Source organism: Pinus tabuliformis, chromosome 7 (genome assembly GCF_031772625.1).
Source record: "Pinus tabuliformis cultivar Carrire ecotype Pingquan chromosome 7, CPIR1, whole genome shotgun sequence".
Taxonomy (NCBI): Eukaryota; Viridiplantae; Streptophyta; class Pinopsida; order Pinales; family Pinaceae; genus Pinus; species Pinus tabuliformis.
This window is the reverse complement of record NC_142293.1, coordinates 10,811,469-10,829,742: the sequence shown is the minus strand read 5'-3', so window position 1 is coordinate 10,829,742 and position 18,274 is coordinate 10,811,469.

Here is an 18,274-nt window from a genome sequence, read left to right as displayed (position 1 = left end):
TTCTCGACTCTTTAAAATTTAAAAAACAAGTTGTGTCAAAGCGTCTAAAATTTATTTTAAACGGAATAATCATCACCTTTCCCTCGTTGGTCTTCGAAGTTAGTCTCCCTTCATCACAAGTTCTTGTAGAATCGCTAAGAAATCTTTTGGATAGACTAGATATGTCTGAAAAACCGTCAACATCTAGGACTGTGTCATCCGACACAGCAGCAGCAGAACCTCCTGCTGCTACTCCAACAATGTTCGACGGTATACCATCTGTCTCGGCAAGTTATCAACAACAAGCCGGAGTCCAATCAAGGACGATGACATGGTTAGTTCCTATTTCTTCATCCGGATTATCATCTGGTATTTCTTATGTTGAAACTCAACAAATTGATCCAACGTGTCTTCAAAGGCCAATCTACCCTTTAAGTACTGGATTGCCACCATATGGAGGGCAGTATGCCTTTTCATTTTTCCCTCCCAGTGAACAACCATATGGGAGTTTACAACAAAGTTCAGGTCAAACTGGAATTACATCCAGCGGTTGGGTACCAATACTGCCTCAGCAACCAAGGGTTGTGTATTCAATGCAACCAGTCCATCTGTGTCGAATATTCCCACTATACCTGCTACGGTGACTGCGTCGCAAGTACAAGCACTACCTGTTGTATGTCAACCCCAAGTTTCTCAGGTTGCAATACAACAACCTCTTGTCTCAATGACTCAATCACAACCTCAGGTTAGTGCCTCCTTATCTGGAGCGACTCAGGCTCAAACAAGTACTATGACTCCTCATCTTGGTCAATCATCCAGTATTGGACAACAGAAAATGGTCCAACAACCAGGGCTGGTTCAATCTCAACAACCGCCACTCCAGCAATCATATCAAGGACCTGAGCAACAAGTCTTTGTAAGTAATGGGCAACCACATTTCCAAAGCAGTTATCAACAACCATATTATAGTGGTTATGCCCATCAACCTTGTCAAAGTTGCCAACATCAAATACATTATGCTGGTATGCAAAGACCCATTGCTCAGGCGATTCCATCTTATCCTGGGTATGCTTCGCCTAACCTGATTCAACAGTTGCCCTTTGTAGCAACTCTAGAATTACCAGATCTAAACAGGTTGACGAATGATTCAATTTCTTATGCCCCTTGGTGGCCAGTGATACCGCATAAACTTCCGTCAAATATTCCTAAATTTAATGGAAATCCGGGTGAAGATCCGTCGAATCATGTGATGACATTTCATCTGTGGTGTTCATCAAACACCCTAAACGATGATTCGATTAGGCTTTGCCTTTTTTAGAGGACGTTAACTGGTCCGGCAGCAAAGTGGTATATCGAATTGCCTAGAGCTTCATTCGACAACTTCAGTACCCTAGCCACAACCTTTTTAACCCATTTTCAGTTACCGATAAGGTACGAAACGGGAACCGAACTTCTTACCAACTTCAAACAAACGACGGCCACTCACATATCTGATCATATACATGAATGGCGACGTCGTCGTAGAATGGTGAAAACGTATGTTCCCGATCAGCTTTTAGCTGAATGGTTTATTAAGTCATTACTGCCTTCCATCACGGAAGATGTGGAAAAAGGGGGAGTCATCACAGAAGAGCAAGTTATTGCTCGTGCGCAATATTTGGACTTGATTTATACTCAGTCTGGCACGCTCTACGATAAAATACTTGACGCCCCTAGACCGGAATTCTCAGTTCCTCCTCCTCCTAAATCAAACAATGACTCTCATGCCATCGATGGCGTGATTGGCGCGACAGACACGAAATCGACAAAGGCTACATCTAAAAAGGCCTGTAAGATTTCTAGTCAAAATGCAAATGAGGAACTTCTTGCCTCGGAAGTAAATGCCGTGTCGACTGACAAGGGCAAACAACTAAAGCAACCAGGGGGCAAGAAGAAAAAGAAAGGGAGAAAAAGGAAGCAGGATGAGTCATCTCCTGAAAAGCCTTCTACAAACCCTTCTGGGCAAAGGAAACCCCCTGCGGGGTGTCATATATGCGATGAGGATCATCGGACAAGAGATTGTCCACATAAAGCTGAAGTTAAGAAACTCTTTAAGAGTTCAAAAACCTCAGCAGTATTGACTGATCCGTTTCCAAGCTCGGGAACCAAACTGGTTGCTAATCAAAATGCTTCCCGATCCCAAGTGCTTATGTTGTCTATCTCAAAGCAGCAAAATGATGCTTTGACAAGGAATAAAGATTACGGGAATCCACAGCTGTCGAATAACAAGGCTAATGAACAACCTAGTAGTTTGACAACAACTTTGACCAAAGTTGTGTCACCCAACATTCCTGAACCAATGACAAAGTCGCCAAAGGGAGTAGTACACAAATCGACGTTTAATCCTAGTGCAAAAGTAGCACAGAATTATAATATAATAGAGGACCTGGCCCAATCGTCGTCCGCTATGTCGACACTTGAGGTACCGCAAAATTGCCTCTCCCAAGAGCAAGCTTTATTATCAGCAATAGGTGGGATTGACCCAATGGATTCCAATCTTGTGGCCTTTGATCATAAAGGATATGACCCTCAGTTACCAGCTCAACTAGCTTTCCTTATTCAAGTGAAAGCCCTCAACAAAACTGTTCATCGAACAATTATTGATGAGGGGGCATCTACATGTATTATGTCGATGAGTTGCTGGAAAAATTTAGGCTCACCACCCTTGTCGAGATCGTCAACGACGTTAAGAGCATTTGATGGATGATCATACACTCCATACGGGATTTTAAGTAACTTGCAAGTTGAACTGGGAGGAAAAACAGTAGAAATTGATGTTGAAGTAATCGACAGAAATCTCGATTACAACATCCTACTGGGAAGACCATGGATATATGCTATGGCTGCTGTTGTGTCGACCTATTTTAGGAAGATTGCATTTCCCTTCCAAGGAGGAATTACAATTGTCGACCAACAAACATTTCTCCCCAACAGTTCACAAGTTACGGGAAGCATTCCAATGATCAATGGAAGCAATCATTCGCTTCAAAATATTGGAGTAGGCCTCCTAAAAGACCCTGCCTTAATGGGTACTTTTGCCCTACCGCCTCCAAATAATCTGGCGGAAGTGGTCACAGTGGAAGCCTACAATATGAAATCTTCTATATCTAATGGATTCGGAAGATTCCTAAACATTTTGTCAGCATGGATCATCGCCATTTTAGAAATATTGTAGCAATCAATTTTCTTGGCCTGGGGGGCAACCCCAAATCAATGCTCATCGAGTGTTTGGATAGATAGGTCTAAGGAATATGGCACCTCTTCAAATCCTTGGTCACATGTACATTCTACAAACGAAGGAATCATTCAATCAATAATGAAAGAAGAGGCACCATGGGAAGATTACCACCATCACTCCCATCTTCTGGATTACCACGAAGATTATTCCAGCAACCTTAATCATCCTTCAGTTTTTGATTTTCTATCAAATACTGTAAATACGGTGGATGTCGAGGATGGTTCTTATCTCATGTCGACCTCGTTAAAAAATGAAACAAGGAGTCATGAGGATAGTTCTTTTACTGTGTCAACCTCATTAAAAAATGAAACAAATCCCCTTTCAAAGTCTCAAAGGTAAACCTTCATTCCAACCACCGAGTTGAATGCAATGAAGCTTGGGGGGCATGCACCTCGATTTGCGTTATTATGCTGGGGGCATGCAAACTTTTCACGAGCAGTGTTACTGCAGGGTTCAAGCTTGTTAAAAAATAAACCCACCATCGAGCAGTTTTAGCACATAGTTCAAGCTCGATAAAAAATAAACATAAGACCGAGTAAGTGTTTCAATCCGCGTTTAAGCTCGTTAAAAAATGAACTATCCTCCGGTAAATAACCACCGTGAATGTAACATTATCAGCCATTAAAGCCTTGGTCGTGTTTGCACCGTCACCTCCACTTTTCCATTGGACGATCATTCACTTCCATTTGATTGTTTACCCATTTTGAGGAACAGCTGCGAAGAGTGATTTCACTAGCCATCCTTGTGACACTGCCGTGATTGGAAAATTCCAAACCTTACCTGGAATCAGCTGCTACCCTTTTATCACTCGTTCCTCAAAAGACGAGTCTTCTTTAAGCTCTTTTCATCTCACTCGTAAAATATGAAAAGATTGCCGAGTTTTGGCCTTCCAGCTCGTTAAAGCGACCGGAAGTGCTATCCCTCCTCTAGATTTTAATCTTTTTGGACCTGAGGGATTATTGCACAAAAAGATCGAGCACTTGTTTTGTTCGGCTCGTTAAAACTATCGAAAATTCACCCCTTCTGTATTGTTTTATACTTTTTCGGGCTTAAGGGATTAGATGACGAAAAAGGAATTCCGGAGTTAAATTTACGTACCTTTTCAGACTCTCTAAAAATGAAAAGGACCGAGTTATCCTTGTCGTTAGACTCGTTAAAAACATTAATAGCGAAAAACTTGTCTTTAGACGAGAACGAATTTCACTATCGCTAGGCTCGTTAAAACATAGCAATGGGTTTGCCCGAAGGGCAAATTATAGAACAAGCATATGTTATCATCCTCAAGCTTGACAAAAATAAAGAGGTACTGGTCAGCAATGACTGGGGAAAAATTGGGAAAAACTCAAAGAATCTTTATTGGTAGCAAGTCGCTCTTGAACATGACACTTCCACTCTGTACCAGAATCGGGTTGGGTTGTTTCATTCACCGGTCACATCACCATGGTCACACCATACCATCCACATTTGGGGTAAATGCTACCAATCCATCACATAAGTGTCGCCGATATGTTCAAGAGAAGTCATCCAGAGAAGTCACCTGTGTCCCATCCACTACCATACATTATACTTCATTCTTTCATGACCGCCACCTTAAACCATATATCATCAGATCGTTTTCACCTCCATCAAAATCATTTGCTCCGTTCCGTGTCATTGATGTGGGATTCATTAAGGCCCTCCTTTGACGGATCACTTCTTGTCGACATCAGCTCATTATCCAAGAAGTTGATCTAGGAACACCCCCTTCAGTACTTTGAATCTTGCATGCCTCAATGGCAAGTTTCTCACTTCCGGCAACAGGTATACATCAATGACCTTCGACCGAAAGATTTTGCGTGGTGTTCGACGCCAAGTCCTTTATTCACACCACGTGAATTGTACTGCAGTACCTTGAGGGTCATCATCATTATCGGTGATTCCTCTCGCGCTTGTTAACAGTTTACATCATTGACTGGTAATCAAGCGATGTCTTTCCATGTTCGACTTCAACACTTTTCTCACATGGATCGACTTGTACTTCGAGTGAAGATCGGATGAAATTGAACACCCCGGATCTAGTTTCATCCATCTGGGCTGCGATATATATTCAGGAAAATAAAGACATTGAAATGTACAACATTGCAGCACAGATAATCATCCTACCAAAAGGATGATGGCTCTATCAGAATCATCAGTCTACCATCAGACGATTGTCTATCCTATGTACATGAAAATGAATTTATAAAGTTGAGCATGGGAATGCCCGCCTCAGCTAGATCATGAAAATAGTATGAAAGTAATGTATTGTATTGTATCTTATTACAGGTCTCCTCCCAGCATTGAAAGAACTTCGGATCCTCCTAATAAAGCATTTCACCCGATAAACGGCCTCATACTTTAGGGGGCAACTGTTATAGACATTTTTGTGCCTTACAGCTCTAAGCATGAAATGTCCATAAACCAAGGGATCCAAAGTCCCTAAAAGTGTTGTTCCTACCCCTAAAGGAACAAGGTCAGCAAACTACAGCTTCTCCCAGAAGTTCTCCACCAGAAACTACTCAGAATCAGTCAAACCGGGATCATTTCAACTGCTCCACTAGCTACCTGTGTTGCATAGCACCCCAGTACACTAGCTAGGTGTGTTGCAACGCACCTAAATGCACTACCAGGGTGCGCTGAGCAGGAAATGACAAATGGCAGTGCCATTCCGCGAGGTGGAAAGACAATGGAAGCTTCCAGGATCTTCCTCCATGACACTTGCCTCACTGAGTTCGACCAAGGATGAGTAAGAGGCTCTCAGCCTCCAAGTGGAAGCAAGAACTGACAGAGAAAGGACACTAGTTAGATGACAAGCTGACTCATCCTCTTTGCATACATCTATATATGGATCCCTCATCCCAGAGATCCAGAGGCTGGAATTTTGTACATTGCAGAGAATTGTTGTTGGTTTTGAGATTGAGATCAGTGCATTGGGTGATTTATGCTTTGTTGGAGGTGAAGAAGGGATTCCTTTGCTGGGAGGTTGATGCTGGATCGGGACTCACTTGGTTGTATCTCCTCCTGGATCTTCTTGTTATATCAATAAAACTATTTGAGTTTCTCCTATATACTTGTGTATCATTGATGTTTGTTGCATTAGTATGTTTAGCTTAAATCTGATCCTAAGCTATTTATGAATATGAATCCATGTCTTTGTGTAGTTTTCCTCTTCTGTGATCTTGCAGGAACTTGGTGAAGCTGGGCAAGTAAGAGAGTAGGTAGCTGGAAGCTGTCAAAGAGGAGAGAAATCTGATCAAAGGACTAGCGCAAGACATAGGTTGGTTCATCTCATTTCTCTTCATTTATAATTCATAAAGAAGAATACAAAAGTAGTTTTCTCTGTTTGTTGCTAAGGCACTATCACACCTTAGGTGGATAGGGTCGTCCTGAATAGGCACTTTTCCCCACAACACCGCCCCTGCTCGAAGGTGGTGCGGGGAAACCGGAAACCACCGTGTGTCCCATCACGTCAGCAATCCCGTCAGCATGACGTCACCACCCTGTCTTCGCCGCTGCCCCACACCACTCGCCACGTTGTCCGCCTGCGTCCACGTTGTGCCACCGTGTCCCGCCACATCGTCATCCAAGTCAGCGTCCACATCACTCGGCCGTACCCAGGACCCGCCGATGACGTCATGCTGACGTCATCACGAGAAAGCGCCAAAAGTGCATATGCGCCAATTTTTTTATTAAAAACACGTAAAGTGACCGTTTTCGGTCATTTTCGTTGGAAAGTTTCGAGAGCATCGTTCTGTTGTTCACACCAAATTGCCTCCAGTTTTCAAATTTGAACAATTCGGACGCTGCCACCTGCAAATTCGACGTCAGTACCCGCCATTCAATTAGCTCAACCACCCTCGGCGCAAGCTAAACCAGGTATTTGCCGAATTCCACCTGTTCACCCGTGTTCTTCCCGTTTTTTCGAATTTGTTCACTCAATTGCCTGCAATCTCCTAAGTTAATGGTGTTGTCCCCCAAAAATTTGGTCCAAATTCACTAATACACCCCCTGTTTAAGAGAACCACGGTCCATTCACGATTTCACTGTGCCTAAATCCATTTTCGAGCTTGAATTCCCGATATAACTTTACACCTGCTCGGCATTGTTCCCTTTTGCCGCGTTTCACTACAAAATCTCAGTACATTAAGCTGTCTAATCCTTTTCCCCTCTACATTTGGCCCTCACAGTCTCTACATTCAAAGAATTTGCTAAAAAGAAACCAAAGCTTAAATCAAACTATGCAAAGTTTGTTCTTTTCACCACAGCCACAAATATTGAAGACTTTTGGTTCAGCTGAACTCATTCTGCCACTCCTCTACAAGTCCTCACAAGCAGTTATCCTCAGCCTGTTTCTGCTCAAAAATTTCACTCTAAAGATAACATCTGAAAAGTTTTGTAATGGCTACTCCATTAGCTCTTAGTGTCACTCCTATGAATCCACCAAACAAAGAGCTTGAAGCCATGCCTCTTGCTGATAGAGATTACCTTATCCAAGATCTAGTTGGTGACAAAAATCACTTGCAAACCTTCTGCCAGTTGAGAAACAGCTATCAAAGCAACTGTGACATGTATGGTATATGGGAGTCCAATTTGCCTTATTACTTCCTCCCATCTGTCAACATTTTTCCTGAGATCATCCGCTTATGTGCCGAGAACTATGAGCCAACTCAGAGAGCTGTTAAGTCTCCATTTGGGAGCATACTTTTCCACATTACTCCTGACTCCATCAACCAAATGCTCAACTTCAAGTAGACTCAGCTGTTGTTTCCCTTCTCCATGAACTATTTGCTGGATGCAGGCTCCGAGCTCTCCAGTGCTGACATTGAAAAAATTACCAAGACATTCATGAGGGCAGACCGCCAACCTATAGGGCCACCTCCTTTCTTATATGTCCATTTCAATGAGGTGGGCAAGCTTCTAGTTGATATGATCTCTTATGTGCTGGGCTTCAAAATGAGTGAGCACATTGATGAAACAGTGTTGGTATTATTAGCTGCATATAGTCCAGGCCAGCCCCCTGCTTACAAGTATAACTTTGCCAAGTTCATAGCCAATAAAATACATGATCAACTATTGAAAGTGGATAGGGAGGGAGTATTCAAATATTCATCATATATCTACCACTTATTCATGTATTACCAGTCTGAAAGCTTCCAATGCCCCATCAAGAAATTGGATTCTAGGGGTGAAAAGAGGTCTGTCATCTTCTGGTCATCAGTTTTCCATGAAGTTCAAAACTCTCCATTTTCTTACTGTGAGTTTATTGACCAATTTGTATACCCAGTCTCTTGCCTCCTAATGAGATCCCCTCCTCCCAGATTGTCATTTGAGATACAGAAGACCTTGCAGCTGTCCAAGAGCTACAAAATAGGTGATTGGTACCTATATCAAAATCACACTGTCATTAGAATCTATGGTTGTGAGGTCTGTCCTTACAGGCTTCCAAGGTATGTACCAATGAGACTGTTTGCCTTGTAATACTATAGGCAACTCATTAGTTCTGATCTTACCCATTTTCATAGTGCCAAAAAGAAAGCTCACCTCAAATTCAAAGACCATCTAGGCCCCTTCATTATGAACAAGAAAGAAGGTTGGCAAGATGCTGATCAAATTCTCAGGGACAAATATAAGCTAAAGAGGAGCTTCTGGTGGGTCCCTTATGACCCGGAAGGTTTTATCAGTGCCAGAAGAGTTAAATATAGGCTGCTAGGTTATGACCATTGTAAATATCCACAAATTGAATAATATGCCAACCAAAATGAGTGGTGGCAAGGCACATTAGTTGAGGAATTGACTCAAGAGGAAATAATGGAGAAAAATGTCAAGGATTTAGAAAAAACTCTTGAATTGGATTCTTTGCAGTAGGTAACATTCAAGTTGCCACATCAAATTGGAGAAGGCACATCCACTGCTGCAGCCACACAAGCCGCCCAGGGACCATCTACATCAGAAACAGGTACAAAAAAAGGGAAGGAGATAATGGATGCAAAGAAAGAAGTGATTACAGAACAACCTGCCTCCTCAATGGAGCAACCTCAAGTATAGGCTCCTTTACAACAAACAGAATCACCAACAATGCCTGCCTTGCAGACTCCTGCCCATGAGGAAAGAGGCAGAAAACGAGACTCCACACCTGCTAGTGGGTCCACTCAGCAGCCTGAAGCCAAGAGGCAAAAGGTTGATTCTCCAATTGTGGAGGAAGTAAGTGAAGAAATCCTTGGAAGTCCAAGGAAAGATAGAGAAAACAGTCAACAAACAGCTACAAGCTCTTTCCAATAAGAGCAAGATAGGTAGCATGGCATGGAGGTGTCCTCCTCCACACAGCAAAGCAAGAGGCCAGCTAGCATCAAGGCCACCTTTAAAGAAATTAATGCACAAAATGAATTGTTAAGAGTGCAGTTATATGACCAATTTCTTAAGGCAACACCTTCCAAGCAAGAAAGGTTGATGGCAGCATATGACATCAAAGAGGAAAAAATGATTCTCAGTCATTTTAAACCCAAGGTTCAACAACCACAGTCAGCTGCAGATTATGTCAGGACAAAGTTAGAGGTTATGGCAAAAGACATTCACCCCATGGATCAAATAGAATTGCATAAGCAAACAGGGGAAATGGTCTATGCCACATTGGTAGAAAAGGCCACACTGGCCCATGAGTTAAAGGAATCTCTGAGGAACACTAATACTCAGCTTGATTTAGAGAGAATGTCCTCCACAACGAAGACAACAGAATCAGAACATTGGAGGACATTATTGTGGACCTGGGGCATGATCCTGAGAATCCCAAAGCTATCAAGGCCCTAATGAAGAAAAAGGAGGATGATATTGCTGCTCTGAAAAAGCAAATGAGGCTCTCCTCGACCATGCATCCACAAATAGGAGAGCTGGTGAAAGAGAAAGAAGCCGAGGATACATTGGACCTCCTAATGCAAATGAATCAGAGAATAGTCCAAATGGAAGGAGAATTGGAAAGGGCACTGCAAGACAAGCAGGGAGAGTCGACCTCCCAGCCACCTCAAACTGCCCCAACTACTGCAGCAGCTACAGAAGCAGCAGTGACCCCTCCAATGACTACAACAACTTCAGATGCTGCAGCGGCAACAACAACAGCTCCTGAGTCTAGCATAAGCATGGATGAATTGACAAAAGCTGTCAAGGAGCTAGAGCTTCAGGCAACAGAGATTAAACAGGCCAAAGAAAAATTGGTTGAGCTAGAAGCAAAATATGATAAATCCAAAATGGCAGTGGCTGAACAGACCAGAGAAATTAAGGCCCTGGAGGACAGAATAAAGGCCTTGGAGAAGGAGCTAAAGTTAGAGAAGGCTCTGGCTGAAATAAAGAAAATTTTGTGGACCAGGATTGACCACCCTATCACCAGACAGTGGAAATCAATCAAAACTGTGCATGAGCAGATCGAGTTAATAGGCCAAGCCCAAATTGAAAATCAAAAGGCCAGAGCAGCACTAGGAAATATGCCTGAGCAGGCTGGCAAGATGATACACTTCTTGAACACTCACACGAAAGAGGAGTTGGTAGCCTTAGACATCAGCAATAGAACAGAGACTGTTTTAACAGCCAAAAAGGTGCTGACCCTTAGAAATTTTGTGCAAAGTTTGGAGAGAAAATTCAGGAAATGCAGGCTAAGGTAGATGATTACAAGCTGAGAATGGGAGAATTGCAAGGCAAAGGATTGCCCAGTCTGCTGACCGGTGCTGGAAGACTGCTGACCCGTGAGCAGTATGCCACCAGGATGACTAATTTCATTTCAAATCAGATCACAGCATCCACAAGTACTTCAGAAGAAGCAGGACCTGCATCAGGGCAGAGCGTCTATGATAAGCTGGAAAATTTATTTTACATTGAACATGAAATTAATCACCTGTTTGAGGTCCCACCCAATTTTTATAGGTACACAGAGGCATATGAGACTTTAATAAAAATACGAAGGCACTAACTGCCTAAAGAAGATTGGTGGCAAGCAATGTTGCAAATTTTGCCAAAATGAGCTCAGTTCTGTCTCTTTGGGTCAGCCTCAGGTCAACGGAAATGAATACAGCATGGAGACAATAGGAAAAGCGGGTGAGAATAATGACTCACCAAAATTCTAGGACAGCAAGCCCAAAAAGGAAAAAACACAGATTTTAGACAGCGCAGCCCCAGCCGACTCAGTTGGTCACAAAAGTCAAAACTCTCTGACAAGATGGACAACTAATGCATTAAATATTTACTGCAGCATTTACTCTTTCATCTATAATTCCTCAGGGGTTGGCATAGAATTTATGAGCTATTAACTCATCAGCTAGGTATTTTGTATCTTATTTTTGTATATATACCTTCCCCCAGAACGTATTTGAGGTTGGTGATTTTCTCTCTGAGACACTATCTTGTAAATTTTTAGACTATCTAATACAAATGGCTGGGAAAGTTCATGATCTCTGCACTGTTTGATGTCAAAGTGATGATCTGCGTTTTGCTACAGAATTCCTGTGTTGTTTGATTGAGCAATAAGTTATTATAAACCATGTTTTGTCTTTCTATGTTTGCTTAACTCAAATATATGTTTCATTAGCCTAGCAAAAGAGAAAAAGAATAGCTGAGGAATTGTTTGAATGCACCCTCTGCTCAATGTCTGTTGTTAATTGTGTTTTCTTCAGAATTAATCATAAACATGAATTCTTAACTGCTCATGTTTGTATTCATTCTATCATTATGAATGTTGTTCAGGAATTCTTAAATGCTCCTAGATACTGTTCCCACTTTCTCCCCTTATCAGTATAGTGAAAGATCCTTAGTTGCCTTTCACTCCTTGATTTCATGCCATCATATTACAGATTTGAAGAATTGTTCCATGGATACCTGTCTGGCTCTGTAGCATAACCTTTTTCTCAAGAAACATTTCCAGTAGTTCACCATCATCGACTCCATGCCTAATGGCCTAGATTATTCTGAAAAAACATACCAGCTCTGACTGAAATCATCATCCCAACAAATTCAAAACAAAATCTTGTGCATCACAACTAGCCTAAAATTACACCAAAACAAAGCTAAATCAAAAAGAGAGAGCCCTCTCTGGTTGCAGGTAGGCTAGGACCTGTGGCTAAAAGGTTGGTTAGTGGTTACCTCGGCTGTATTCCCTTCGGAGTCAAAGGGAACAACCTGAGTGTTAAAACACTCTATAGCTTTGTTATCCCACTATTATGTCAGCAACTTCCTCTTTCCCTAATATTGTACTGAATTGTTGCCTTCTGCTACCATTGTTGTTCTTGCTTCCTTGTCATTGTTGACTCCTTTTCTATGAATAGTTAAGTATTCGCATATATTGGGAAGTTAAATTGCGCTTGCTGAACTACTTCCTCGGCAATTCTTTATGTGGTCTCTCTTGAAGCAGTTCTCTTTTGGTTCCATGGTACAATGTCTACTAGAGAGAAGTGCTTCACGAGTGTGGTACCTGTGGGACAGAAAGGACACTCATGGAAAACAAACATTAGCTCTTACAAATCTAACTTCACAACATGATCAAGCAGCAATCAGGGTATCTGATGAGGGGGATTATGAAATTTTGACTGGCAGGGGTGACTGACTAACTATGGGAACTATGCACTATGTAGTCCTAGTAGTCAGTGCGGAAGCTTGATGACTGGAATTGCGCAATGCACAACTCAGTCTGGGTCAAGGCCTGGGAAAGACTATGTATTGCGCAGTCTCTGTGGCCAAGCTAGGATATTGTCTCCTGGGACTTCGTAGTGCTTAGTTGGATCCATCCCAGGAAAGGCTCTATGAAATTCTAGAAGCCAAGGCAAAGGCCTTGAGCTCCCTGATTGCACAGTCCATGCAGTGAAATGTGAAATCCGGGCAAGGGGACCCAGATCTGCCCATGGGGAGTGTGAAAATCAAGAAGATATGTATGATGATGTGATGAGGGTGTATATCTAACTAAGTTTTGATGCATGATTTTGAAACAAGTGTAGTAATTGATAAAACTGAAGGACAAAGAAGCATGTGAAGAGAGTCGCCACAACAGCGACCGTTGGTGCAAAAACAGGAAAACTCATCCGACAATTAGGAAAGACAATCTACAACTTGAAACAAAACTTCTACAAGCTAAAAAAAATTAAAATGCCAATAGTCATTCAAAGAAACAAGTGAAACAACACTCTCACAAGTTAAACAACAAAAAGTGACAAAAAAAGCGGCAAAGGACAATAAAAGAAAAACTCACCCGGAAAACCGTTGACAATGCTCTAAAGGTTCCTTGATCTCCTCAGGAATGCTAGAGCTTGATGATTAAATGTAAAAATAAGTTTTATAGGCGTCCATTACATATAATTGAGCCAATTGGAATTTATGACATGTATGCTTGAGATCAAGGACAAAAGTGACACTTGGGAGAAATTTCTAAAGATAGCAATGTGCCACCTTAAAGAAACTAATAATAGATCCCTGCTTCCTAGGGATGATTCTTTCCCTTTAGTTTTATTTCTTTTCCGAGGGGGAACCTTCCATGCATTTCCTCGATATATTTCACAGTTCTGGGAAGGACTGGGCAACTCTTTGGCTCATGCACTGCGCGGTTTCTGAGTGCAATGAGGTCCTGCGCAATTTCTAGGCTGAGTGCCTCTGGGATGCCTTTCATGTTATGTGCAATTTCCCAACTGAAGACATGCTTTCAGTTGGCTTTGCGCAATTCTGGAGCTGAAGGCTTACTATTATCTTGGACTGCGCTTTTCCCGAGAGCAAGGTAGGTTTCCCTCAAGGATTGTGCAGTTCACTAAGGCAAGCCTCGAACTGAGTTGAAACCTAGTCAAGAGATTCGCTTATGGGTTAGACGGTAAAGCATGTAAGAAAAAACAAGCCATAATGAGAAATATAAAGCTCCATCAAAGCACAAGTACCTAGGTTAGTGCGAGATGAGATATTGTGATTTAGGAGGAAGGCTCCAAAACAAAGCATAGGCAAAATTTTCAAGGGTGGTTGTAGTCGCTACAATAGTATCCTTGGGATTATGGTAATGCTTCTTTTACAAGTTCCACACTCAAATCCATTGGTTTATAGCTGAACCTATGGGTTTAGAATACCATTTTATCCTGCTGGTTGTCCATACTCTGCAGACAGATCTAGGATTCTCTAGACTAGATTCCTTCAATCAATGCTCTAAGCTATCTTGAGCTCTAGCTTGCACCAACTCCCTCAGAATTCTCTTATTGTCTCTAGAAATCCTTCTTCTATCTTCAGCACACTTTGGACACTAGCAACAGCTGGATCATTTGATCTCTTTGCTATTCTGAATTCATTACAGCTCCATGGCTCTTAGAATTCTTCCTTGAGTTCTCTGGCTCTACGACTCTTTGGCTTTGCAACTCTGTTACGCTCAAGCTCTCGGGCTCTGCAACTCTGTTGTGCTCTGCTCTTGAGGAATCACCCCTTTTCCATCGCCCCAACGTCTGGTGGCTTCTCTGGCGTTCTCAAGCTCTCTGGCTCTACGGCCTTGTGGCTCTTGGCTCTGTCAGCTCTGCGAAGGGGGAGATAGTACTCTGCGATTCTGTCTCTGCCCCCAACTATGAGCTCCCTCGAGAGAGAACTCGCTTATCTGCTGCTACATTTTTGTGAGCCCCCTCTGTCAATCACGCTCTCTGGCGTTTGCAAAGCATTCTTCCAGCTTTGTGACTTCCTGTCTCTTCCTCTGCATGTAATCATTCCTTTGTCTCTTCAACTGTCCCTCTATCTTCCTCTTTGGCTCTGTGGCTCTGCGACTGGCCATCTGGTTCGTTGGCTCTATGGGTCTGCGTATTACATATGCATCATTGTTACAGAAATTCCCACTTACAGCATGGCACGAGGAATGGAAGCCGTTTTTACAGTGGGAAATACACAGGCGGCCTTTCTTCTGCCATAATCCCGAAAATAGCATCATAATAGAAATACACAGGAAATGTACGAAAACACATCATTTGCTTTTTATCCAGACATCAAATAATATGCAATCGCATCTATAAATGCATCAGGTCCACCATTCTATCGCAAATCGCAATCGCATAGGTGTATGGCCAAAAAAACCCAATACACGGGAAATACAGAGAAATCCTGTAAATCCGGATTTCAAAAGTTATGAAATCGCGCTTATAAACTCTATCAGGTCCGCCTTTTGTCGGCATATTGCAAGTCGCATATCACAATGTGCATTGGCCCTGGTATCGGGGGGTTTTCCAATTGCTGATCGTCGATATCACCGATCGGCCCTTCGAAACATCGGCATATCACAATATCACTTATCGGTGGTCACATGTGCATTTGCCTTTGTATTGTTTGCGACGCGATTCACCGATTGCCAATTGGCATTATCGCATATCGCACAGTCGCATGGTCACAAGTCGTAATGCCACGGGTCATGGTCCTCAACCTTCTCCAATATCCAATCAACGATCATATCCTAACCGTTGATTTGCACACCTGATCCAACAGTCCACGTGCAATCGCTGATCGCTTATTGCAAAACCTTTATGCCTTTGGCTAAGTCCTTCCCTTTGGATGTATTTGCAATGCGATATGAAATGTCCCCTTTATAATATATATATGTGATATCAATGCTCCATATATATATATATATATATATATATATATATATATATATATATATATATATATATATATATATATATATATTTGTGATGCGATGAAGGAATGCAATGCGATGAACTCTAAGGGATTTTATGTTTAAAAACACATTTTCCCTTAAGTCCCATTTATAAGAAATTGCCTCATTTTCTAAGGATAATGGGCAATTTTCTTTTTACAATAACTTCTTCACCCAAAGTCCATTTTAGCCCATTCAAATTGCATTAGATTCAGAATGAAGAGATCTCTAAAATGAGACTATTTCTAGAAGTATCCAATGACTTTCATTTTTCTTCTGTGAGGAAAATTTATAGACTTAGAAGTCTATTCTAGATCCATTTTGGATCATCCTCCATGGCTGAGATCAGCTAGCTTCAAAGTTCAAAAATTTAGCAGTAGAAATAGAGATTTTTGCTAGAGTGTGGAAGTAGCCTCTCATATAACTTAGCTTGGCATGGTTTTGAGTGGAGTTGGCTTGATTGTAAGAGTGTTCTAGCATTAGCCTTTTGCATAGGAGAGAGAGTTATTCATCCTTTTTTGGGAGACAGTTCATGAGTGAATTCTTGCAGAGACATGCTGACAGGACCCTTCAAGGAGGCTTATGATGCCAAGGCTTGGTTGTAAGTTTTACTTCAATTTACATTAATACAAATCAATGGCTTATTTCCTATATATTATGTTGAATTGTGTATTGATAGCTTGCAACTCCTTGACTCTTTAGGTGGATCGTTTTTGTTGTACTCTATTATGTTCGTGGTTGTGCTTTGTATGTTGTTTTCAGGTACAAGTGATTAGAAGACCAAGCACTCAAGCAAGTCAACAGGGACTTCATCGAATGACAATTTGAAGGTAGGCCTTCATGACATGAACTTTCTAAGGAAATTTGCTTTGGTATTGTCTTTGCTGTGACTAGACCCACTCTAGGACTAGAGGGGTTTCCTCTGTCCGCAGAGGGAACTTGCCTGTGTCACAGTTATGAGATTGAAAATACGATATACTTAAATTGAAATCTATAATATATTGTTGATTATTTTAACTCTTCAAGCTAAAGATTTGTGTACAAAATCTTTGAAGCTATTAGTAATTTGACTTAAAAAAAACATTAAATTGTGGTACATTTTGCAAAGTTAATAACTTAAAATTACACTTTTACTATATATCTAATAATATTTCCCGTAATCATTCATGTACGTTAACCATTTCAAATTCTATGGTAACCAGAGTCAAACTTTAAGGCACAAGCAAAAATAAAATTACTGTTAATCCAATGTTAACATTAATTAAATTTTAATGTGGCAAAAACAAATGAAAAGCATGTCATACATAAACTGGGGTTTACAAGCTATTGAATGTGGTTTTGTAAAATAAACAAGGTTCTGCATTGCAGATGGTATACTTGCCGAATAAAAATTAAAATAAACAAGGTTACCTTGTCCAGTACCTTTATGATTTTGATGATGAAGATGTGCAAGCATGCAAGCTTCCCTCTAGAAATCATCTCTATGAGAGTTGTTATAAATTTAATTTATCTATGATTGATATGATTAAGGAATTGAACATAGAGATTGATATCATGTAGTTAACATAACTGTTAAGGAGCAATCATAAAAGTCTCATGTTCTCACCAGACGTTCTTTCTCGGATGTTTGGCACACAAAAGAACTATTCTTACAACTGGATTTTATTTTAAAAGAAACATAAATTCTTACAACTGGATTTGATTTTGAAAGTAAAACAATTTCTTACAACTCGATTTTATTTTAAACAGCAACATAAATTCTTACAACTAGAAAAAACTATGCATGAGGCGGTGGTTATACACAAGAAAATATGCATGAGGTAGTGGTTGTATAACACTCTGCAGATAATAAACCTTTTAACATAAATACATTCTTACAACTGGATTTATTTTAAAAGGCATTAGTGGTTTTATAACACTCTACAGATAATAAACATTTTCATAGAAAAAAATTCTTACAACTGGATTTTATTTTAAGAAGTAACATAAATTCTTACAACTAGATTTTATTTTAAAAAGAAACATAAATTCTTACAACTAGATTTTCTTTTAAAAGATGGATTTTATTTTTAAAAACAACATAAATTCTGAAAATTAAATTTTATTTTAAAAGAAACAAAATTTCTCATTGTTGGATCATAGGTCTACTGATTGCAACTCAGTGGAGAGATATAATATGCTTGAGGTAGATAATAAACCTTTTCATAGAACATGCCTGTCAAATACCTAAATAGAACTCAAGGCTTTCTTTTCCCTTCACACAGGAGACCTAGACAAGGTTTGGGCATAAGGATTTACAGAAGATAAACTCGAAGAACAAATAGTCTGACAAGCATCATTTTTTTTAGTATTATAAAGAACAAATTGTT